The sequence below is a fragment of the Pinus tabuliformis genome, chromosome 1_2, assembly GCF_031772625.1.
Source record: "Pinus tabuliformis cultivar Carrire ecotype Pingquan chromosome 1_2, CPIR1, whole genome shotgun sequence".
Taxonomy (NCBI): Eukaryota; Viridiplantae; Streptophyta; class Pinopsida; order Pinales; family Pinaceae; genus Pinus; species Pinus tabuliformis.
In genome coordinates, this window is record NC_142298.1 from 628,857,827 (window position 1) to 628,884,339 (window position 26,513).

The 26,513-nt window shown below is 37.4% G+C and overlaps 1 pseudogene; it reads left to right on the plus strand.

The window, feature by feature from the left end:
* Window positions 1-20,420: 20,420 nt before the first annotated feature.
* On the plus strand, window positions 20,421-21,941 carry LOC149207202 (protein JINGUBANG pseudogene; annotated as a pseudogene).
* The last annotated feature ends 4,572 nt before the right edge of the window (window positions 21,942-26,513 follow it).

The following is a 26,513-nucleotide window of genomic DNA, read 5'->3' on the forward strand; positions in this document are numbered from 1 at the left end:
CATCAAAACATGATTAATGTTCAATATGAACCGATCGAACTAGAATCACACAAGTTTCAATGATCGATAATCCCACAATTCATATATGTTTTTGGCCTGCCATGAATCACTTGAGTGGAATGTATTTTTGGTGTGAGTTATCTATTTCATTCTCTCACATGCTACCTGAAGAAAATGTTGTCTAAATTATCAATCTACAAACTAAACTGGAGTCGTTAGATCACCAGCCACCAATCTGATGATTAACATCCATTTGGGAGTTCCAAACATGTGAATAATCTCAAAATCATTTGAACTATCCAGCATGTCAAAGATTTTGGATGCTCGCATCAAAACAACTACTTTCTCTTCAGAAATTTTTCCTCTTTGAAATCTAATTTGGATTCTTCATTCATCTTTATACACCTATAACATATTTTGAAGCTCTTAATGATAGTTCAAGAAAAAGCCCAGAAAATACCATATTCATGATCTTCTGCAACCACAAAACATGAAAAAAATAAAATACAAGTGTAGTTGAAAAAATTCCACGTTGACATCAATTAGGTCTCACTCTCTCCGCCTCGTTGTCACCCAAATTGAAATTTACTTTTGGCAGTGGAAATATTTGATTGACATGATTATTGACTATCAAATATGGGAGAGTAGCAGACAATTTGATTGAACATCATCTTGAACGCTCGAAGTTAAAAATAATTAGTAAAATGATCATTTTGATTTCATCGCAAATAAGAAATGCATTTATTTTAACCTACATGTTCAATTAATGTAATTATGTCGAGAGTCCTATAAAGATGTGAAATTAAAAATGAGAATACTTTTTATATATAGAGATGTGAAATTTATATAATATAAATATTATTATTAAGAAATAACATATATCCATCTTAACTAAGGATTACAGTGATGAGAGCAAGCAAAGTGACTAAAAATGATAGAGGAAAAACAACACACGATTCTTTTCAATTTTTCATTGTTGTATTTTCTTTGACATGATTTACCCAAAATAAAGGTTTAATATTAACAAACAATTGAGTTTTTCTAATTCAGATACTTTCTTAAATACAATAAAATGGGATCAAATTTAAGAAAGAAAGGGGTGAGGGAGGTTTAGATAATGATAGAGTTGAAAGGAGAAGAGAGAGAGAGATAGAGGGAGGTGGGAGAGAGAGGGAGTCACTAAGGGACACATCATTTTATTTTTTCCATAATATAATAGGATACTACAACTTCAATTCACACCACAAACTTGGACACATGAATAAACACAAAACAAAACAAAACAAAAATTGACGCAGACAAATGTTGCTTGTATTTCTTTGAATGAATGCCATGAACTTGAATAGTAAATTAAATTTATGGATATACACTACAACTCTCATGCAGATTCACTTCTAGATCTACCCACACGACATTCATTGCTCATTGGACAATGTTATCAAGATTTGTTGACACCACCATCCATATTTTGATCCTCTACATGTTGAAGAATTGATAAAGGTTTAAACATATTGGCGCATGCCTCCACATAGCTCCATGAATTTTTATTCTTCCATTTTCCATTGGAAATATGTGATTATGCCATATGAAAGAACATGGAAAAATTTCATCTCTTGGTGGAGGGTTATTTATTGTTGGAAATAATACTGAGAGGGGGGGTGAATCAGTATTATCTAGCAATTTAATAAATCTTCCTTATTTGATCTTTGAATTATTTTTGCATGTCAGTACCATAAAATAATGAGCATGAACAAAGAAAACAGATAGTCACACCAAAGAACACAAGATGTAAGGTGGAAACCCAATGTGGGTGAAAACCACCTGCTGCAATATGTCTCTATCTTCTTTCAAATTAGAAACTTCTTTTACAATGATTTTGTACTGGTGCAGTCCTTTACCAGTACGCAGGCTGCAACCTGCAGAGAGCTACAACTCTCTCTCTCTCTCGTTTTCCAGTCTACTCCTGAAAGGGAGCTACAACCCCCTACTTCTTTTCATAAAGCATCAGATGATCAACAAGTACATAACAGTTACAGTCCACTACAGATATCAGATCAGCAATAACAGAACTAACCCAGAACACTTTATCAACAGAGAAATTCAATCAACAGAACATCTTAAGACAGAGACGCAGTTTTTCCTTCTGTGGCCTACGACCAGACGCAGTTAACCTTCTGCTACCCTGCGTCCACACGCAGATATCCTTCTGCTGCGTTGCGCGCCCACGCACTGTTCCTTTAACTGCTCAGCGTTCTGTTGCTTCAGGGACGCATCCAGAAACACTATCGCGCCGCGTCTTTTTGCTACAGGGACGCACCCAAAAACACTATCGCGCCGCGTCCTTTTGCTTCAGAGACGCACCTGAACCTTGATCGCTCTGCGTCCCCACGCAGATCTCTAGTCACTCAGCGGCGTCCCAGACGCACCTGAACTTCGTCTGCCCTGCGTCCCCACGCAGATCTCCAGATTCTGCACTGTGTCCCGGCGCGCTTTCCTTTCACTGTACCTGCGTCCCTTCGGGTATGAATGATTTCAAGACTTTAAGTGTAACCCAAACAGTCAGATCTATAGATCTGATCTTGCGCCAAAGAGATCTCAGTCCTTCAGTAGATTTGCCTTTTAGATCTAGACCAGATCTCACCCAATAAGATATTCAACCAAAGACATCCCTAAGCCAAATGATCTCCTTTGCTTTATATAGGCAAGATCCTCCTCAAATCATGGAACAATACCACGAGCCGACACCATAATAACACAATACCGTCGGCGGATACCAAGAGTAAAACACAAGAAACCCCCACGTGGGCTTTTCTCTGCCTAGAAATGTGTGCACTGGGTGGATGCACCTCCTGAATGGCTGGCCTGCAACTCTGGACGCGGTCCCTGCATGGTGTACCTACGGGTACGCACCTTCAGAACTGATATCCTGCGTCTTTCTTAATTTTTCATAAATTGAGAGCCTTGTCATGGGAGTTGCCATCAAGTACAACATCTGTAACATATAGCCATACCAAAAATCATAATGCCAACAATCTCCCCCTTTGGACTTGATGGCAACCTTACAAACTTCAGCTTCATTCTCCCCCTTTGACATCAAGGGCAAAGGGGTATGCTCCCCCTAAGATCATGCTCCCCCTGAACCAGATCTGTAACAAAGAACCATAATCCTCCATGAAAGAGATAGAGACATATTGCAGCTATTTCCAAGATCTCCTTCTGACCATCCTCCATAATGCCAACAATGCATTATATGCTCCCCCTGAACCTGTACCATCAATCAGAAAAGGTTCAACAATAAGATGATGCATCAACAACCCCCAGCTTTTGCCTGAGGTACTCAAAAGTGTCCCTGGGCAATGGTTTGGTGAGAATATCAGCAACTTGTTCCTTAGAAGGAACATACTCCAACTTGACCTTCTGTTCAAGCACTTGTTCCCGGAGAAAATGATACTTGATTGGTATGTGCTTGGTTTTTGAATGCATAACCGGATTCTTTGAGATGCTGATTGCACTTGTGTTATCACATAAGATGGGGATAGGTGGTGTACAAGTGATTTGAAAATCCTGCAAAGTCTGCATCATCCAAAGAAGTTGGGTGCAACAAGATGCAGCAGCAACATATTCCGCTTCAGTTGTAGACAAGGCAATCGAACTCTGTTTCTTGCTGAACCAAGATACCAGTCTGGAACCCATAAAGAACGCACCACCACTTGTGCTTTTCCTGTCATCCACGCTTCCGGCCCAATCTGCATCTGTATAAGCATGAAGAGTAAGATCTGTATCTCTAGGATACCATAAGCCATAATTTTGAGTCCCTTGAAGATATTTGAAAATTCTCTTCACTGCCTGAAGATGAGTCTCCTTCGGATTTGCCTGAAATCTTCCAACTATTCCAACTGCATGCATGATGTCCGGTCAGGTACCTGTCAAATATAGTAAACTTCCAATCATAGATCTGTAGGTTGGTTGATGTACTGCTGCAGATTCATCATTTGCACTGAGACTACATCCTGTGACCATGGGTGTACATACTGGTTTTGCATCTTCCATGCCATATTTCTTCAAAATCTGTTTGAGATACTTGGTTTGAGATAAAAAGATTCCTCCTTCTTTTTGTTGGATTTGCAAACCAAGGAAATATGTCAGTTCTCCTAGCAAGGACATTTCAAATTCTTTCTGCATGACCAAGGCAAAGCTTTGACTCATAGCTTCTTCATTGCTGCCAAAAATAATGTCATCTACATACACAACAAGTATTAGCAATTTGTCATTTTCAACTTTTATATACAGATTGCTATCTGCTGAACCTTTTGAAAAAACTTGTTGATGAAGATATTTGTCCAACCGGTAGTACCAAGCCCTTGGAGCTTGTTTGAGACCATAGAGAGCCTTTTTCAATCTGCATACAAGATTTGGATCATTTCCAAGAATGAACCCATCTGGCTGTTCAATGTACACTTCTTCTTCCAAGTCTCCATTCAGAAAGGCTGATTTCACGTCCATTTGAAATACTTTGAAGTTTTGAAAACTTGAGAGAGCAAGGAACATTCGGATGGCCTCAAGTCTTGCAACAGGAGCAAAAGTTTCTTCAAAGTCTATTCCTTCTTGCTGCGCATACCCTTTACAAACAAGTCTGGCTTTGTTTCTAATTACTTCTCCATTTTCATTCAATTTATTTTTGAAGACCCATTTTGTTCCGATAACATTCTTATCCTTTGGTCTAGGAACCAGCTCCCAAGTGTTGTTCTTTTCGATTTGCTCAAGTTCTTCATCCATTGCTTTCACCCAACATTCATCTTTGCATGCTTCTTTCACATTTTGTGGTTCAGTAGAGGAGAGTAATGCCAAATAGCTTGAGGCTTCTGCAACTGTTCTTCTTGTTTGTACACCTGCTTCTTTCTGCCCCACAATCTGAGATTCTGGATGATTCTTCTGAACATATCTGGATGGAGTCTTTTCTTCTATTCTTGTTTGCTCCTCTGGCTCTTCTTGAGGTTCTTCTTGAGGTTCTTCTTCTTCATCATTCTGTCTTTGAGGGTAGCCTTCATCTTCTTCGATGTCTTCATGATGGACTTGCCTAGGAATGTATCCCTTCTCATCAACCACTACATCAATGCTGTCAACAATTCTGCCAAGTCTTTTATTGTAGCACTTGTATGCTTTGCTATATGGAGAGTAACCAAGAAGAATGCCTTCATCTGCTCTAGGTTCAAGTTTGCCAAGCTGCTCATCAGTATTCTTGATATAGCATTTGCTCCCAAAGATTTTGAAGTGCTTTACCGAAGGAGTCCTGCCACTCCAAAGCTCATGAGGAGTTTGAGTGTTGTTCACCCAGACATTTGTTTTGTTGAGAATAACAACCGCAGCATGTGCAGCTTCACCCCAGAAAGTTGCGGGAGTTCCTGATTCATCAAGCATAGCACGAGCCATTTGTTGGATTTTTCTGTTCATTCTTTCAACAACTCCATTTTGCTGAGGAGTTCTAGCTGTAGAGAATTCTCTCCTTATCCCATGTTCATCACAGAAATCGAAAAATTCATTTGAAGTAAATTCCCCACCTCTGTCGGATCTGAGGCACTTAATTTTGTGACCTGATTCATTTTCAACCAAGGCTTTGAAGGATTTGAATTTTTCGAATGCTTCATCTTTGTGCTTCATAAGTCCTAACCAGACAAACCTGGAGAAATCGTCAATGAATAATATCAAGTATTCCTCTCCTCTAGGTGTTCTTTTCCTGAATGGACCACATGTATCTGTATGTACTAGCTCAAGAGGCATGCTAGCTGATCCTTCTTTCTCTGGAAAGTTAGTTCTGGTTTGTTTTCCAAACTGACATGATCTGCATATGGTGTTGTCAGGAATTTTGATATCTGGAAGATCACGAACTGCCTGATATTTGCATGCTTTCCTTATTTGTGAGAAGCTTAGATGTCCCAACCTTCGATGCCATAACCAGTGCTCTTCATCCTTGCTCAGATAGCATTGTTGTTGTCTTTCTTCAAATATGTACAGATTATTTGGAGTTCTTTTGCCTTTGAGTACTGTTTTACCTGTATCAAGATCACGAACAAGACATCCATTCGATCTGAAAATAACCTCGGTTCTTTGATCACACATCTGGCTGACACTTAGAAGATTATGCTTCAATCCATCAACATACAAAACATTTCCAGCTTTGACCTTTTCTTTTAACTGAGCAATGTCTTTTCCTTTTATAGTTGCAGGAGTATCATTTCCAAAAGAGACTTTCTTTCCCTTTTCTAGAGCAGAATAAGATTCAAGTTTTTCTTTATCACCTGTCATATGCTTCGAACATCCACTGTCAATGTACCATAGATTTTCCTGTCCCTCTGCATAAAATGCTATTCCACATCTTTCTGTTTGAGGTTCCTTTATTCTCCATGTTTTGGTGCTTGAGGCTTGCTCCTTTTTCTGCTGAAACCTGCTCCTGCATTTAGATTCTTCATGACCAAAGTTATTGCAAATAGAACATTCGACTTCATTTTCAAGAACCGAAAAGTTGTTATAGGTCCTTTTTGTAATCCCTGTCATACTTCTTTGTTTTTGAGCTTCCCTAGTCATGATTGTTTTATATGCAACACATTGAGTTGCTTTGTGACCAAAGTTATGACAAGAAAAGCATTGTCCATTGAAGAACTTCTGCGGTTATCGAATCTACCAGCCAACTGATTGTAATTTCTATTTTCATCTATTCTTGGACCAAATTGAGAAGATTTTACCTGTGGCTGGTTCACCCTTAAGATGGATTGCCCTTGATAGTTTCTGTTTGTAATTCGTCCCTGCTTTACCTGATGATCTTCATTGTTCTTTTGCTCATTTCTTCTTGCTGCATCAAGATAACTCTTTGAGGTGGATGCTTGAGAGGTTTCTCCATTGTAGCCCAGACCTGTCTTGTTTAAAGGAGACCGCTGCACATTGATAATCTTATCCAAAGTTTCAGATCCTTTGACAAACTTAAGATTAATAGCTTTTGTTTTCTCAATCTCTTTTCTAAGACCAACAATTTCTCCTTCTAGTTTTTTAAGATGTTTTTCCTTTTCATCAATTTGAAATTGTAGAGTATCAATGATCACATTCTTTTCTTCTATACATCTCTTGAGTCTAGTGATTTCATCATAAAGGTTATCCACATCTATAGCATCCATATAATCATCATCTTCAAATGCCATTAATAACTTATATTCATTACCTCGTTCATCTTCATCACTGTTTGATAGACCATCACTATCTTCATGGGTGTAGTAGCTTTTCTTATTTGCACTTTGTTTCTTGTTCCATCTAGCAGGTTCCTTTCCTTTATCCTTATAAGGACATTTTGCAGCATAATGACCTACTCTTCCACAAGCAAAGCATTTGAAAGGTAGCTTACCTCTGAACCTTCCAGAACCCCTTTGAAGATTTCTGACAAAATTTGATTCTTCTTCCTCTTCTTCTAGAACATGGCTTGCTTCATAGTAATCTTCTTTGCCTGATGCCTTGAAAGCAGCGTCCCTTCTGTCTGATGGACCTCCCTTTCTCATTTCATAAGCAGTTAGAATTCCATGTAGCTGAGACATAGTGAGAATTCGGAGATTTTCCTTTTCTTCTATTGCAGATACTTTAGATTCAAACTTGGGGGATAATGATCTTAGAATCTTTTCAACTACTATAGCCTCTTTTATTTCTTCACCCAAATTTTTCATACAATTAACAATCTCATCTACCCTAAGAAAATAATTAGCCACACTTTCATCATTATACATCTTGAGAGTCTCATACTGAATCCTGAGAGTTTGAAGTTTAGCTCACTTTACCTGTTCATCTCCTTCATAGCTCGTGACCATTTTGTCCCATATCTCTTTTGCTGATTTGAAGTGCATTACCTTCATGAATTCCGTTTGGGATATACTTCCTAATAGAGTAATGACTGCTTTTGCATTTGTTTCATACTTCTTTTTCTCAGCTGGATCTGTAGGAGTAGCTGAAGGAAAAGCATAGCCTGTTTCTACAATGTCCCAAACTTCTGTACCAAGAGATTGAAGATATGCAATAACTCTTACCTTCCAATAATTGAAGTTTGTCCCATCAAAAACCGGTGGCCTGATTGATGCTTCCCTCTCGTAGTTGCTCATGATGAACGATCTACCTTCAAGCGATCAAGCTTCTCTGAAGGACTTGCTCTGATACCAATCGTTGGAAATAATACTGAGAGGGGGGGTGAATCAGTGTTATCTAGCAATTTAATAAATCTTCCTTATTTGATCTTTGAATTATTTTTGCATGTCAGTACCATAAAATAATGAGCATGAACAAAGAAAACAGATAGTCACACCAAAGAACACAAGATGTAAGGTGGAAACCCAATGTGGGTGAAAACCACCTGCTGCAATATGTCTCTATCTTCTTTCAAATTAGAAACTTCTTTTACAATGATTTTGTACTGGTGCAGTCCTTTACCAGTATGCAGGCTGCAACCTGCAGAGAGCTACAACTCTCTCTCTCTCTCGTTTTCCAGTCTACTCCTGAAAGGGAGCTACAACCCCCTACTTCTTTTCATAAAGCATCAGATGATCAACAAGTACATACCAGTTACAGTCCACTACAGATATCAGATCAGCAATAACAGAACTAACCCAGAACACTTTATCAACAGAGAAATTCAATCAACAGAACATCTTAAGACAGAGACGCAGTTTTTCCTTCTGTGGCCTGCGACCAGACGCAGTTAACCTTCTGCTACCCTGCGTCCACACGCAGATATCCTTCTGCTGCGCTGCGCGCCCACGCACTGTTCCTTTAACTGCTCAGCGTTCTGTTGCTTCGGGGACGCATCCAGAAACACTATCGTGCCGCGTCTTTTTGCTACAGGGACGCACCCAAAAACACTATCGCGCCACGTCCTTTTGCTTCAGAGACGCACCTGAACCTTGATCGCTCTGCGTCCCCACGCAGATCTCTAGTCACTCAGCGGCGTCCCAGACGCACCTGAACTTCGTCTGCCCTGCGTCCCCACGCAGATCTCCAGATTCTGCACTGCGTCCCGGCGCGCTTTCCTTTCACTGTACCTGTGTCCCTTCGGGTATGAATGATTTCAAGACTTTAAGTGTAACCCAAACAGTCAGATCTACAGATCTGATCTTGCGCCAAAGAGATCTCAGTCCTTCAGTAGATTCGCCTTTTAGATCTAGACCAGATCTCACCCAATAAGATATTCAACCAAAGACATCCCTAAGCCAAATGATCTCCTTTGCTTTATATAGGCAAGCTCCTCCTCAAATCATGGAACAATACCACGAGCCGACACCATAATAACACAATACCGTCGGCGGATACCAAGAGTAAAACACAAGAAACCCCCACGTGGGCTTTTCTCTGCCTAGAAATGTGTGCACTGGGTGGACGCACCTCCTGAATGGCTGGCCTGCGACTCTGGACGCGGTCCCTGCATGGTGTACCTGCGGGTACGCACCTTCTGAACTGATATCCTGCGTATTTCTTAATTTTTCATAAATTGAGAGCCTTGTCATGGGAGTTGCCATCAAGTACAACATCTGTAACATATATCCATACTAGAAATCATAATGCCAACATTTATTTTATGATTTGAGGTTGAACCTCAAGTGCGGGACTAAATGGCCTGCAAAATTTCTGAGCAATGACAAATCTTCTTATAACCACAACAGATTGAGACATATTATAAATTATACAATTTCCACTTTTGGGCCTCCAACATTATATGCCTATCTATGGATTATAGACTCACTATGAGTGTGAAAATTGGTTTGGCATTCTATTTTGGCTCGGCTCCGATTGGTGTCTCGCAAAAAGAGAGAGGAATCTTCATATTGCTAGCTATTTGTTACATACATATCAACAAAACCAAGCTCTCACACACACATAAATAAATAAAAATAAAATCACAATAGAAAACAATTCCCACACACCTATACTAATCTGTGTACAAAACAATAACACTCAAGGCCCCCTCACATCTCCCTAGCCCTCCCTTGAGGGGGACAATCCAATACTCGCTCTGATACCAACTTAGAAATTGAGAGAGAGCACATTCTTACACACAAATCACACACACTTCATATTTTATTGATCATAATGGTTACATATATATAATATATAGATCACTCACTTATATAAATCGAGATCCTAAGAAAGAGGGTCTAGATAGCTAATACAACTTACACATAGGAAAGAAACTACTTTTAGATTGACACCTTGAGACTTACGATCATAACCTATAAATCAAATGGCACACATGACATATATGGAAGCATTACTTCCAAGAGTGGAAATTCGAAAGATGAGTAGAGAGCGATTGCACAAAACACAAATTACACATGATATTTTGAAAGATGAGCTGAAATATTGATCATGAAATATCATGAAAGAAATTACACATTTTCTACATACTAAGCAACACATTATTGAAATGTTTGAACCACCATGTACCTAGAGTGATGAAAGCCCTAGAAGTAGAAACCTTTCTTCAAACTCTGATTCCAAAGTTGAGGATGAATCTACAAGCTATCTTGATGATCATGAAAATGCCTGCCATCACACTTCCTTTAAAACCAATTAGAATTTCTAGTGGAAAGTTTCGACACTCTCTAGCATAAGGGTCCCAAATTGCTAAATCGTTCGTCACCTTTGACAAATAAATAAGATGCAAGATTATTGGAATATTGTGTGAAGGATTATAATATCAACTAAAACCTAAAGGGTGGGGGTTGTTTCTCACATCTAGAGCACAATTTAGGCATTCTTTCTATTTCCATATGTTTCTATTTTTAGAAAAGAAAAGAAAAATATATGTATAAGTGAAGATACATGAGGAGGGAAAGAAATTGAAAGCCTTGTTCGATATTTGATCATCAACCAACAATCCAATGATTAACATCCATTTGGGAGTTCCAAACATGTGAAGAAGCTCAAAATCATATGAACTATCCACCATGTCAAGCACTTCAATTTTAATATAGTGGATTCCTGATAATCATTTAAATGAGGATTTTGGATGGTGGCATCAAAACAACTACTTTATCTTAAGAAATTTTTCCTCTTTGAAATCTAATTTGGATTCTTCATTCATCTTTATACACCTATAACATCTTTTGAAGCTCGTAAGGATAGTTCAAGAAAAAGCCCAGAAAATCCCATATTCATGATCTTCTGCGACCGCAAAACATGAAAAAAATAAAATACAAGCATAGTTGAAAAAATTCCACGTTGACATCAATTAGGTCCCACTCTTCGCGCCTCGTTGTCACCCAGATTGAACTTTACTTTTGGCAATGGAAATATTGGGTTGACATGATTGTTGACTATCAAATATGGGAGAGTAGCAAACAATTTGAGTGAACATCATCTTGAATGCTCGAAGTTAAAAATAATTAGTAAAATGATCATTTTGATTTCATCGTAGATAAGAAATGCATTTATTTTATCCTACATGTTCAATTAATGTTGTTATGTCAAGAGTCCTCTAGAGATGTGAAATTAAAAATGAGAATACTTTTTATATATAAAGATGTGAAATTTATATAATATAAATATTATTATTAAGAAATAACATATATCCTTCTTAATTAAGGATTAAAGTGATGAGAACAAGGAAAGTGACTAAAAATGATAGAGGAAAAACAACACAAGATTCTTTTATGTTTTTCATTGTTGTATTTTCTTTGACATGATTTATCCAAAATAAAGGTTTAATATTAACAAACAATTGAGTTTTTCTAATTTAGATGCTTTCTTAAATACAATACAATGGGATCAAATTTAAGAAAGAAAGGGGTGAGGGGAGTTTATATAGCGATAGAGTTGAAAGGAGAAGAGAGAGAGAGAGAGAGAGGGAGAGAGAGAGGAAAGAACAAAGACATAGAGAGATAGAGGTGGAGAGAGAGAGGGAGTTACAAGGGAGATATGGAGAGAGAGAGTTAGGGAGAGAGGAGAGGAAGGAAGAGAGTATTGGAAGTAATGCTTCCATGTGTTGTTGTGAGTTGTCATTATGAGTTCCTAAGTGTCAGTCTAGAAGTTATTGATTTCTATGTATGAGTTGTAATCGTGATCTAAATGTGTTGAATTCAGTATTTTATGTCCTATATATGTGTAACTATTGTGATCAATAAAGGTATGAAAGTGTGTTTTGGTGTTGTGTTTAATCACTCTCTAATCTGTCTCTCTATTTTTTCTAAGATGGTATCAGATTTGGTTCAGCCCTGACTCTCTTGCGAGAGGGGCTTAGATCATGCAATTTTACCGATGATCTCCCTTTGTACATAGATTAGTTTAATATGTTGATTTGTTGTAGCATCGGATGTGCTCTAGCCATGAAAATTGGTGGAGAGGCTAAGGCACATAATATCTCCAAGACCCAGAAATTGTTTGGGGAAATTACACCCGGTTGGAGAGATATTAAAATAATTAATATTTTTAATGGGGTTCCTAAGTCTAAACTTAGGAAAACTAAAATATTAATGGGTATTAATATAAAACTAGGTGACAATGTTCTAAATGACATGGATCAAGCCAAATATAATCTTAGCCATTGATTAGGGACTTAATATCGGTCGTTGAAGACTCAATAGGAAAAGTATAAGAGGAGGCTTGAGGGTCAGTTGGAGATACACCAAATTGATCAGTCAGTTCGATTTTTTGGAGTGGGGTTTTACTGAGAGAATCGAGCCAGTGATCTGTTGCAATGAGTGGAAGTTCAACACGAGGCCGAGAATACATAGCAGAGAGGCAGAGATAGTGCTAAAGAGACAAGGCAACGCTGGGAGAGGCTGACGCAGAGGCAATTAGGACTTACGCAGAGGCTGAGGAGGCCAACATGGGTGACACAGAGGGCTAGAGAGTTGACGCAGAGAACCAAGGGCCTGACACAGAGGTACCATTAGCTACGCAAAGGCTAGCAGAGTTGAGCAGGGCCGAGAGGAAGCATTAGGTGATTTTCGTGGGGCAAACAAAGTGTTGGTGAGCTGAGAGGGTGACGCAGTCCCTAGCAGAGTGACGCAGAGCAGTGGAGAATCTTAGAGCAACTTTCGATGTCCAATTAAGGAGTTGTCATTTTTGTTGTGGGATCATTCATCCTATGATTGATTAACTAAAATATCTGTCACCGAGGAGAGGTATTACTGTCCAGAACATTCGCTATTGGTTAAGTCATTTCTGGCACCCTAGTTGTATTCGGAAACTACATAATAATAAAACCCTCATATCTGTTGCACCAGTTTTCCCATATTGGGTTTTTTGGGGAACAATTGTCCAAAAATAACGGTGTCCCTTATGTGATTGTATCAATTATTTCAGTTGTTGATCTGTATATGTGTTAAGGCTGCAATTGTATTTATTTTCGGTATTTATATATATAAATAACTTGTTAATGAAAATAACAAGTAGAAGAAAATAAACCAGATAATGTAGTAGGGATTTTTGACATGTCAGACCTAGAAATTTCAACATGGTATCAGAGGATTGCAGATCACTAGAGGACTGAAGGCACTGGAAGAAATATGAAATTTGCAGCAGCAGTAGCTGTCCCGAGAGACAACATTGTTCCAGAGCAGAAGCAGCAAGAGAAGAAGTGATGCAGAGCCTTCATGATCATTTTGACTCATGAGGAGGGCCAGCACAGAGGCAGAGAGGGGCAGATCAGACCTATGCAGTGCCCGACCATCTTTCTCAGCTAGGAAGGATTGACGTTGTGGCCAGGAGGAGCAGATTCTGTCGTTGCTGGGATTGCGTAGAGTCTGAAAAGCTCAATTTATTCAGTTGCAGGGGCTTGAGGAGATGTGGGCAGATTGTGATTGAGAATCTGATGGGGTGCTAGTTCAGTTAGAACATAACAGTACCTAAGAAGACGAAACCAAGGTAGAGGGAGTCACTACCTTGATGGATTTCTAGCCAAGAATTCCAGATCTGAGTTGTAGTTGCAAGGAGGATTGGAGAGGAGCAGTTCAACAACTGGCCAGAGGATTTCCAAGAGGGAAATCAGGACTTAGAGGGATATTTCCAGGAGAAAAGTCGAATATTAGAGGGAGTCCATGAGAGGAGCTAAAATGGCAGTGAACAGACTGAGGGATTACGATAGGTTGGATGGGGCTTCCAACTTTGTCATCTGGAAGGTCTGGATCCTGGCAGTCGTGGATTGACATCGCATCAAGGAATTTTCCTTGAGAGCCGTGGCTATCCTATTCGACCGAGCTGAGAATGAGAAGTATGAGGATGCAATGGCGAGGGCGAAGTGCATGATCCTAGATGGGGTCAAAGATCTTATCATACCACATATTTCTAAAAAGAACATAGCAAAGGAGATGTGGGATACTTTGACGACCTTGTATCAAGGCACTTCCGTGTAGTAGAAGATCCTATTGGAAAATAAACTGCGGTAATATCAGATGTAGAAGGGAGAGCAGATAGATCCATTCCTTCTCAGGTTGAAGGAGATTCACGACCAACTTACTTCCATGGGGTCTACACTGGATCTAGAATATATGTTAGGACTGCCTTGAATGCAATCTCCGAGGAGTAGGAGACATTTTTTCAAAGTATTTTGGGCAGGGCTACTCTTCCAAGATGGGAGGAGATGCAGGCAACTCTTTGACAAGAAGAGATAAGGAGGATGGCCAAGGTGACGAGTAGTGGCAAGGGAGGTCAAATCAAGAAAGAGGAGGAAGAGGATGCAACTCTAGCATCTATGGGACAATAAGGGAAGAGGAAGAAGAAGGACATCTCCAAGGTGAAGTGCTTCCACTCTGGGGAGATGGGACATTATGCATCCTAGTGTCCTAGGAAGAAAAATAAGGGAGAGGCTTCTGATTCTAAGGAAGCCCTAGCTAAGGCAAGGAAAGAGGTCGAGACTGATGACGACTATGCCATGAATTCTCATGCACCTCTAGAGAAGAGGTGGGGAGACATCGAGTTGTAGTTAGGAGGACAACAGGGGCAGGATCCTTGAGGTGCCCAAACTCTTGGATCATATCCAGCTACGGGATCCCTTAACGATAGTAGAAAAATGACAGGGGTTGGGTGGAGCAAACTGTAGTGGAGCAGCAAGGCAGTGTTTGGGTGCAAAAATCCGAGGCAGTGCAGTGGAGGTTGCAGCAGTGCGAGAGGCACAGAGGTGTATGCAGCAATGTAGTGGCAACAGAGGGAGCACTGAATAGCAGCAAAGCCAGCTTCAGTTTGACGAGGTTTCCAGTCTGACTGGGATGTTAGTATTTGGGAGAAGTCAGTTACCTGCTTCTCGGTAACTGAACTGCAGTACAAATGTAGCAGTGGCAATGGCAGTGTCATGGGTAGCAGTACAGGAAACAATAGTGCAGATGATGTGAGGCAGCAAGCCAAGCATCAGCACAGGTATCGATGCAGAGGATTAGTGTGATGTTTCCATGGTGAAACATTACTAGAGCACATTCCTCGCTAAGAGGGCATGTTTATTTGTGGTAGCATCATATGTTATCCAGAATGACTAGGATGTTAGTATTTGGGAGAATTCAGTTACCTACTTCTCGGTAACTGAGCTGCAGTACAGATGTAGCAGTGGCACTGTCATGGGAAGCAGTACAGGAAGAAATAGTGCAGATGATGTGAGGTAGCAAGCCAAGCATCAGCACAGGTACCAGTGCAGAGGATTAGGGTGATGTTTCCATGGTGAAAATTTGCTAGAGCACATTCCTTACTAAGATGGCGTGTTTATTTATGGTAGCATTTAATGTTCTCTAGCCATGAAAATTGGTGGAGAGGCTAAGACACATAAGATTTCCAAGACCCATAAATAATTTGGGGAAATTCCACCCGGTTTGAGAGATATTAAAGTAATTAATATTTTTAATGGGGTTCAGAAGTCTAAACATAGGAAAATTAAAATATTAATGGGTATTAATATAAAACTAGGTGAGAATGTTCTAAATGACATGGATCAAGCCAAATCTAATCTTAGCCGTTGATTAGGGACTTAATCTCAGCTATTGAAGAATCAACAGGAGAAGTATAAGAGGAGGCTTGAGGGTCAGTTGGAGATACACCAAAGTGATGAGTCAGTTCGATTCTTTGGAGGGGGGTTTTACTGAGAGAGACAAGCTAATGAGCTGTTGCAGCGAGGGGCAGTTTGGCACGAGGCTAAGAATACATAGTAGAGAGGTAGTGATAATTCCAAAGAGACAGCACAGAGCTGGGAGAGGTTGACGCAGAGGCAGTTGGGACTTACGCAGAGGTTGAGGAGGCCAACGTGGGTGATGCAAAGGGCTAGAGAGTTGACATAGAGAGCCAAGGGCCTGACGCAGAGGCATCAGTAGCTGCGCAAAGGCTATAAGAGCTTACGCAGGGCCAAGAGGTAGTGCTGGGTGATTTTCGTGGGGAAAATTGAGTGCTAGTGAGCTGAGAGGGTGACGAAATCCCTAGCAGAGTGATGCAAAGCAGTGGAGAAGCTTGGAGCAACTTTTGTTGTCCAACTAAGGAGCTTCCGTAGTTGCTGTGGGATCATTCATCCGATGATTAATCAGCTAGAATATCTATCTCCGAGGAGAGGTATTACTGCTCAGGACATTCTCTGTTGGGTGAGCCATTTCTGGCACCCTAGTTGTATTTAGAAACTCCATAATAATAAAACCATCATATTTGCTGCACCGATTTTCCCGCATTGGGTTTTTCCAGGGACAATTGTCTAAAAATAGCGGTGTCCCTTGTGTGATTGTCTTAGTTATATCAGTTGTTGATCTGTATATGTGTCAAGGTTGCATTTTTGTTTATTTTTTGTATTTATATTTATAAATAACTTGTTAATGAAAAGAACAAGTAGGAGGAAATAAACTAGATAATGCAGTCAGGATTTCTGACTTGTTAGACTTAGAAATTTCAACATAATGAAGTGTTTGATCTATAATTTATGTGTGGATTGTGGATAGTTGCATGCAAAGGAGAATTGTGAAGATCTAGTGTTGTTTTTGTTGTGTGAAGTTCCATTCTGGACAAATATTTGTAAAAGAAGAGGAGATCTTCTTATGAAGAAGTTGGATTAAGATATATTTAGTTTGATCTAGTGCGGATATAAAATTGAGAGAAATGTCTACATGTTTTAAATGGTGGTTTTTGAGATTATTAGATGGTGCAAGATGTACAACTATGACATGCAGGTGGAATGTTGGAATTTCTCATTCTAGATCTAAACTAATAAAATATTATGGCATTGTTTATTCAGAGATCAATATCCAAACATTGCAGATCTGATGAAAAATACTATTATGAAAAGTTATTATTATTATATTTGATATTATCTGCACAAATCAATAAAGAACAGTCATTGATTTTTTCTTTCTACATTTTGGTGGTTGGTGTTTGTGTTTTTATTGGTTATAAAAAGGGTTGATGGTTTTCAAAATGGAAGCCTCGGTGTCTGTAACATCAATTTTTCTGTGTTTTTATTGGTTCTAAAATGGGTTCATGGTTTTTAAACTGGAAGCCTCGGTGTCTGAAACATCAATTCTTGTGTGTTTTTATTGGTTATAAAAAGGGTTGGTGGTTCTTAAACTGGAAGCCCCAGGGTCTAAAACATGAATTCTTGTGTGTTTTTATTGGCTATAAAAAGGGTTGGTGGTTCTTAAATTGGAAGCTCTGGTGTCTGAAACATTAATGCTTGTGTGTTAGTAAGGTCAAGTTGTATGATCAACTTTTGAACACATTCAGTATCCAGACCTCCATCCTAGTAACTGACGGATAACCGAAAGTGAAATATCTAACAGATGGTGGTTGATCCATAGGATGGATCCTTACTTGACAACTATTATTGCAGAATCCCCGACTAGTTGAGGTGTCAATGTTGTTGATGTTTCAAATTTCATCAACGATGGCCAGTGGTGGTTACGATTTAAATGGAGGTCAAGTGATAGCTCGAAGATGTGGTGGTGAAAGAGCGGTGTTTGCAAGTTTCTAGAGTGGATGTGAGTGATGATGAAGACTAGCCAGATAGAGATTATCCTTATTGTTGTAATATGTGTTTTCAATGTTTTTCATGTAAGCATTAAGGGAGGGTATTGGAAGTAATTCTTCCATGTGTTGTTGTGAGCTGTCATTTTTAGTTCCCAAGTGCCATTCTAGAAGTTATTGATTCCTATGTATGAGTTTTAGTCGTGATCTAAATGTGTCAAGGTCAGTATTTTGTGTCCTATATATTTGTAACTATTGTGATCAATAAAGATATCAAAGTGTGCTTTGGTGTTGTCTGTAATCATTCTATGATCTCTCTCTTTATATCTTCTAACACAGAGAGAGAGAAGTGATGAGAGAGATAGGGAGAGAAGATGACGAGAGAGAGAGGGAGACACAAAGATGGATAGGAGAGAGAGAGGGAGGCACAAATATGGAGAGGAGAGAGAGAAGGATAGAGGGAGAGATATTGTAACAAAGTTGGAGAGAAGAACAACAGATAGTGTGTGATGGGGGGGAGTGAGAGAGGGAGGTGGGAGAGAAAAGGAGAGAGTGGAAGGAAGAGAGAGAGAAGGAGAGAGAGATGGAGTTGGAGGGGGAGAGAGAGGGAGGGAAGAAGAAACACATAGAGAGAGAAAGGTGGAAGAGAGAGGGAGTGACAAGGGAGAGATTGAGAGAGAGTGAGGGAGAGAGGAGAGTGGGAGGAAAGAGAGAGAGAAGAGAGATTTAATGGGAGAGAAGGGGATGAGAGAGAGTGAGAAGGGAAAGAGAGAGGGGGAGAGGAAGAGGAAGGGAGAGAGAAATAAATACATATGGATAGAGTTTTTGTTTGAGGGCTAGGATAGAGAGAAAAAGAAGGAAAGATAGAGATATAGTTGGAGGGGGGAGGGAGGGAGGAAGAGAAAGACAAAGAGCGAGGAAGAGAGATAGATATGGAAAGAGAGAGAGTGTGTGTGTGTGTTTGGGTTAGTGAGATAGAGATATAAATGAGATATGGAGGGAGATATAGGTATAGATGGAAGGGGGAGAGGTAGAGGGAAAAGGAGAGAGACATAAAGAGGGAGGAATAGGCACAAAGAGAGTTGGGAGAGAGAGGGAGTAGGGGAGAGAGAGATATTGGGAAGAGGGAGGGGGAGAGAGAGGAGAGAGGGAGGGAGAAGGACACTAATATGAAGGGGAGAGAGAGAGGCGATAAGAAACAAACACATATAGATATTATATATAATTATATATCTAGCCTAAATCCATCTTAACCCCGGATATATCAAGCACCAATAGGGATCATATCTCTCAAGGTGCAAACCTTTCCTCAAGTTTTGCACTCAAAAAAGAGGTTGGCACCTCAAGAGATTTGATCCCTATCAGTGCTTGATAGACCTAATGTTGAGATAGATCTAAGTTGGTTATATATATCTGTGGTGATTAATATAGTTTTTAAACAATTATAAGGAATGATTTTTTTTGGTAATTTTATTCAAAATTTTAAAGAGATTTTTAAGAATGATATTTTCTAAAGAGTAGAATTCACTTATACATTCAAAAATATATTTTAAATAATAATTTATTTTATTTTATTTAAAATTATATGGCCAAATTTCAATAAAAAAACACTTTTTTATTTGTTTATGTTTGTTAGGTTGTCATTTTTTGGTCAATCAGAAACTGTAAGTGTAATTTATCTCAAAATAGGGTTTCAAACTTTCCATCAAAAAATTAAGTGTAATTTATCTCAAAATAGGGTTTCAAACTTTCCATAAAAAATAAAAAAATAAAAATGTATAGATGGTTTATATTTAATAATTTAAGATATTCTTGGTTGCATATACAATCTAATGGATAGTCAGCCTCAAAAACAAATCCGCCTGTTTGTGATCTCTACTCTATTTTGAAGTGCCATTACAAATTTTCAAGATTACAAAGATTAAATAGTTCATAAATTAGATTGCAAATAAATATTTTGATGGATATTATCTCATTATTTTTTTTTATTATCTCATTATTTTTTTTAATAATGAAACAACTTTTGGTCAATTTATTTTTTTTTGTTATTTAACAAATCTTGAATACATTCAAAAAAATTCACAATTTAATAATATAATTGAAACTAATCTCTATTAGATTTTGAGTAAATTCCACTTCAAAATCTGTCCTAAAATATTCCGGACATATAATAGATAGACTAACAAAATTTGATGGGTATCACCTTTAAAGATTTACAGCAATAGTTTTAATAAGGGTAAAGACATCCGATAAAATTGGAAATGGAAACGATAAAAAAAAAATTAACATGGTCCTGCCCAGGAATAACATTTACAAATGGAGAAATGGTCCAAATTAAAAAAATGTCCAAATAAAAAAAAAAAGCTTTTAATAATAGTGAGAATATTACCATTTTGGTAGGATATATGAGTTATATTAAATAATGTTGTCGCATGGGCAATGCTTGGCCGTTCACCATCCGTGGTCCAATGTCTGACATATCAACCCACGGCTTCTGGTAATTTTCGCTGGTAAGCTTAATGGGAAAGGCAATGCGTTGGAAAACAAAATGATTATTCGACTCTGATCACCTGTTGATCTCCGTCCACTTACAATTGGTATCCAATTTCAATTTGACAATATGTTCTCCTCGCTTAGAGCAAGCGCCTTACTGTCACGGAACAACACTTCAGCTATGAACCTCAATGGTACAGAGACGAAAACTAAATCGCAGGGCACTCTTCCATCTCCAATGAGTTTTCTCATCACCCAGGGAAGCGGACAGTCTGATTACAGTAATACAGGATCTACAAGAAGCTTGCAGTCATAATTAAATATTTCTTCTACGCTAACCATCAACTCACAGCCGAGTCTTTGTTCACAGGGTAGCATATGCTCGATCCCCAATGTAGGGATGGGTCGGCCTGCAGGGAGCAACCTCGGAGACGGCGTGTACCAATGCATAGGTACATTGAGAGGTCATGGCGGGTGCGTGTTTTCTCTAGCAATGGCGGGCAACGTCCTCTACAGCGGATCCTCCGGCAATGACATACGGGTATGGACACATTCCGAGCTCAATGAGCACTGTAAGTTCGGTCACGGGGATGGAGCTGTCAAGTGTATTTTGGTTTCTGGCAACAGGATATACAGCGCGCATCAAGATCATAAAATCAGAGTTTGGAAACGCGCTGAGAACATACAGCCCTCTGAACATAAGTTGGTGGTCACCATGCCGACACTGAAGGATTATGTGATGAATGCCATACCACCTAAGAAGTATTTTCAGGAGCGCAGGCACAAGAAGGTACTCTGGATCGAACATCTGGATACGATATCGGCTCTATCAGTTGATAGCAATGGGTTTTTGTACTCGGCTTCGTGGGACAGGACGGTCAAGATCTGGAGACCTTCCGACTTGAGATGCGTTGAATCTTTCAGAGCACACGACGATGCCATCAATGCGCTTGTGGTTTCGCCAGATGGTTTTGTTTACACAGGATCTGCTGATTCTAGAATCAAAATCTGGGCGAAGGCCTTTGGAGAGAGAAAACATTCTCTGGTTGCCATAATTGAAAGACACAAATCTGCTATCAATGCACTGGCTCTCAGCCCCAATGGCTCCATCCTCTACTCTGGAGCTTGTGATCGATCCATCATTGTTTGGGAAAGGGAGGAAAGCGAGCGGCACATGGTTGTTTCCGGCGCCTTGAGAGGTCACAATCGCGCAATTCTATGCTTGGCGACAGTTGCAGAATTTTTATGCAGTGGATCCGCGGACAATACAATCAGAGTGTGGAAAAGAGGAGAAGGAAACGCGCATTACTGTTTGGCGGTTTTGGAAGGTCACAGAGGGCCTGTTAAATCCATTGCGTTGTCTGTGGATACTGTGGTTGGATGCCGTGTCTACAGCGGGAGCCTGGATCACGACATTAGGGTTTGGTGGGTTTCTTCACGTACAAGCTTTTCTGATGATAAGGAAGATGTCACACTACCTTGAGAACCCCTCAGATTTTCTAGTGGAAATCTTAAACGCATTTATTCGGCTCTCTCTATCAGAATGTTAAATCGTACGTCACTTTTGCTGATAAATAAGATGGTAGATTAGTATTGTTTGAAAGCTTCTAATTGCAAAATTTTGCTCATCTAGAGCACAGTTGAGGTATTCTTTCTGTTTCCAAATGTAATGCGTTTCCGAAAAAAGAAGATAAACAGAAGTAGAAGCTAGGATACAGGAAGCGCGAAACCAACCAAAAGCCTCTTTCTGGATTTGATGAGATGAAAAAATAATAATTCTTTACACCATAGTTTTTCATTAACAACTCTTTAGGCAAAGCGGAAAGAGATTCCTGAAGTGTTTTAAACCTGGCTATGGTCAACCTGAATTTTTTTTTTGAAGTAAAAATAGCATATTAAGATGTGGATAGAGTTCATAGATCTGAAGTAAATTTTAATGGCTAAATCTGGCTATGGTCAACTGATTTTTTTTAAGTAAAAATAACATCTTAAAATGTGGTCAGAGTTCACAGATCTGGAGCGTAAATTTTAATGGGTTTTGCCTCGTATAAGGGTCCTCGTCTTTTATAACAAGTTGCTTTTCAACCGTTGCTTGGTTTAATATAGTGTAACTGTTACACGTTTTGATTTTTTTGGGACATTTTCCCTCGTCAATGTTTGTGTGAAAGTAATGTAAGAGTGCAAAAAGGCATCCTGTAAAATTTAAAAGACCTTTTAAGAAGGGAGAAAGATTAAGAAAGAAGGAGAAGAACCTTCATTGCTGAAGTAAAAAAGATTTACAATAACTTAATTGCTTGAAGGCTTCTCATATCAATTTACGAGTTGAGGCATTCTCTGTTTCCAAATGTTACGCGTTTCAGAAAAACGAAGATAAACAGATCCAGAAGCTAAGAAACACGAAGCGAGAAAGCAACCAAAAGCCTGGTTCTGGATGTGATGAGCCATAATGTTTTATCGACAACTCTTTAGGCAAAGTGGAAAGAGATTATTAACTGTTTTATTTACTTTGATATTATGACGGGGATTTAAATAGTCTATGCTCAACCCGATTTTTTTATTTTTATTTTATTTAATATAACATACTAAGATATAGATACAGGGCATAGATCTGCAGAGTAAATTTTAATGGCGTTTGCCTCATATATACGTGCACGTCATTTATATATCATAGCAAACTGTTTTTACCTTCAAATCCTAATGACTCGGATACATGTCGTTAAACCATTGCTTAGTCTAATCTGTTTAGTCTAACGATGGGATGTTTTGTTTTTTTTGGGAGATTTTTCTGGTCAAATGTTGAGGGAAAGTAATGTAACAATGCCGAAAAATATTAAAAAAAAAATCCCAAAATTTAAAAGATCCTCTAAATTTAGGAAACGATCGAAGAACAAAGGTGAAGACATTCCTGAACTAAAAAAGGTTTATAACAATTTAATTTATAAATGTAATGGAAGATAAGTCTTACAACACAGTAAATAAAAATGTTAAGTTAAAAGTTTATTTATGAGGATTTGATATTTCTGGAAATTTAGGGAGTTTCTTAAGTCTTATGTACAAATTCTCATAAACTGGAAAAATTATAGGAAAAAACATCTCCCCCGAAAACAAACTACATAGAAAAAAAAAGAAATAAAGAAAGAAGAACTCAAGATGACTCCTGAAGTATAACTTCTTTCATTCTGAGTATTAGTCATAATTGAAGAAATCTTGCCGATATCAAATATTTTGTGAAAATATTTGCAACTTGATTTTTAGTGGGCACATATTCTAGACTCAAAAGACCTTTTGAATAAGTTGGAAATTGAAGTGCATATCGTTCTCAATATATTTAGTCTTTTGATATTTCACAAAATTTTAAGAAATGTGTATGGCACTCAAATTATCACATCATTATATAGTAGGTTGATACCATTGAATTTCAAATTCAGTCAATAAATGTTGCAGCCAAATAAGTTCTTGACTCAAGAGAACATAACTTAATACTCAACGTTAACTATAGATAATGCAATCACTAACGACTTAAATTTGTAAGACCAAGCAATAGAAGTAAAACCAAGATAGCAAATACAACCAAAAATAGACTTCCAATCATCAAATGATGTAACTTAGTTTGTAAGCTCAGAAAAACTAACAATATATTAAACTCCAAAACTTAATGTACTCTAAATATATCTTAAAATTATTATTATTATTTAAATATTTTTTCAAATCTCATTATCTAAAAAAATCATAAAATTAACCTAAAAGAATAATCTAAAACACCAAATAATCTATTATTTTTAAAAAACAATTTTCATAAATTAAACTAAGAGAATAATCTAAGATAGAGAATAATCTATTATCTCTAAAGAACAATTTTCATAAAATTAAACTAAGAGAATAATCTAAGATAGAGAATAATCTATTATCTTTAAAGAACAATTTTCATAAAATTGAACTAAGAGAATAATCTATTCTCTCGTGTGCTTTTTTAAAATTCTCTTTAAACAAAGAGAAGAGACGAAGTAATAGGAGAGGATTTGGATGGAAATTGATATGATAAAATAAATGTTAGATTATTACCAATGCGCATTATGATGGAATATACAGTTGGTAACAGTGTACAGAAAAAGATTTTTTCAGAAAGAAAAGCTGAATTGTATTATATTGAGTCTGAACAGAGCATATAGCCTGGACACATTAGTAGACGTGGACAGAAAAAGATGAGGACTACAAAGATTCCAAAATACCCTATCAGGATGAAGAGGCGAAAGAGAAAAAACCATTTTAGTTTTTGTGGGCTTCGGACCAATGTAATTTCACTAAACTTTTATTGTAAAAATTGCCATGCAATTAAGTAAATTTGTTATTTTATAACCATTATTAAATTTGAATTTAATTTAAGTGCATTTTTTTTAATATTTTGAAAATATACCAGAGGGAAGTGATGTGAGATAGTTTATTTTTTTTTGTAATATTCTAAAATCTTTGATTAAGTATTTTTCTTACACAAAGGGATAGAAATGTTTATATATAAAATGTTTATACAAAGGTATGAAAATCTATAACCAAATGCTTTGTAATTAAAAAAATTTCTGTTTTTTTACAGGTATTAAATTAAATATTACACAAAGTTATGAATGGTTATCCAGAATGCAATAATGTTAATTTTGTAAATAAATTTTTAATCTCAATCTTTGTGACATAGCGTTTTTTGGATTCTACAAACCCTATAAATTTTGGACAGACGTTCAAAAACATTCTCCAAAAATAATTAAAATTTTGAAGAGTTAGATTATATATTTATCAACTAAGTAAAATAATTATGGATATTAATTTATGAGATGTAAATTAACTGATTTACATTAAATTTAGTCGTTATCAAGTTTCAGATTCAAATCTCTTAAAATTGATTTAAAAGTGGGAGTCACCTATAAAGAAAACAAACAATTACATGAGACTTAACAATATTTCACTAATATACAGATCATTTTTCCATTCAACAATTATTAAAATTATCTCAAACCTCAACAAAATCTATTATAAAAAATAAACTATAACATGACAATACCCCATCACCACAAGGGAAATGACAATATTTGGCTTAAAAACACATCATTGTTCTATTCAAATACACATAGAATTTATTTCCAATTTAAACAGAATCCACTAACAAACCTATCATTCTTCTATTCAAAAACTGATCCAAAAACTCTCTCTAAATAATTTTAAAAAAATATACTACTAATTTAAATAATTAAAAAATAAAAATAAAAATAACTAAATAATATATTATTGATTTAAATAATGTTAAAAGGAAAATAAATAAATAATATACCACTAATGTAAAATATTGATGACATGTCAATGATTTCAACTCCATTGATCCACTCGCCCGCGTGCCATACCGAGTTTCGTCCTCCATGGCCGTAAACGCTCCTCGGCTGTTGTGAATATGGCGCATTACAATGTGGTAGGCCGTCATCATTGTACTACTAAATGCTCTTCGTTTGTGGACGCAGCCAGAAGCGATGCACAGCAGGACGATGTATCAGCACTGTGTTAGGCTGTCACTAGACAGCGATGTGTCAATTATGTCGTATGCCATAGTTTGCTAACGAGGAAACAATTCTCCAAACCCGTCCCCACATGCGGGTATGAAATTGACGGGCACTTAAAGTCTGCACATTACGTATCAAATCGACAGTTGCGTCTTTTGTTTTACCCATAAAGTAAACCACTTTTTTAAAATATGTAGTGTAATATTTAGTTTTATTTATTATTATATAAATTAGTGTATTTATATAAATTATATGATTAGTAAACGTTGAGAGACATTATAATATTTATGTTATAATACATTTATATTATTAAAATCATAAAAAAAAAAATTATATTATAATGTTATTTTAAATCACTTATTATTAATAATTAAAAAAAATTAATATGAATTTTATATATATATATATATATATATATATAGATATATTTAAAAAAATGTAATTAAACTTTCAACTATAGAGATTTATTTATCTTAGAGATTCTTAACATGTCAATAAGTTTTGATTCAATAAAATGACTTATTAATACCACATGCCCAA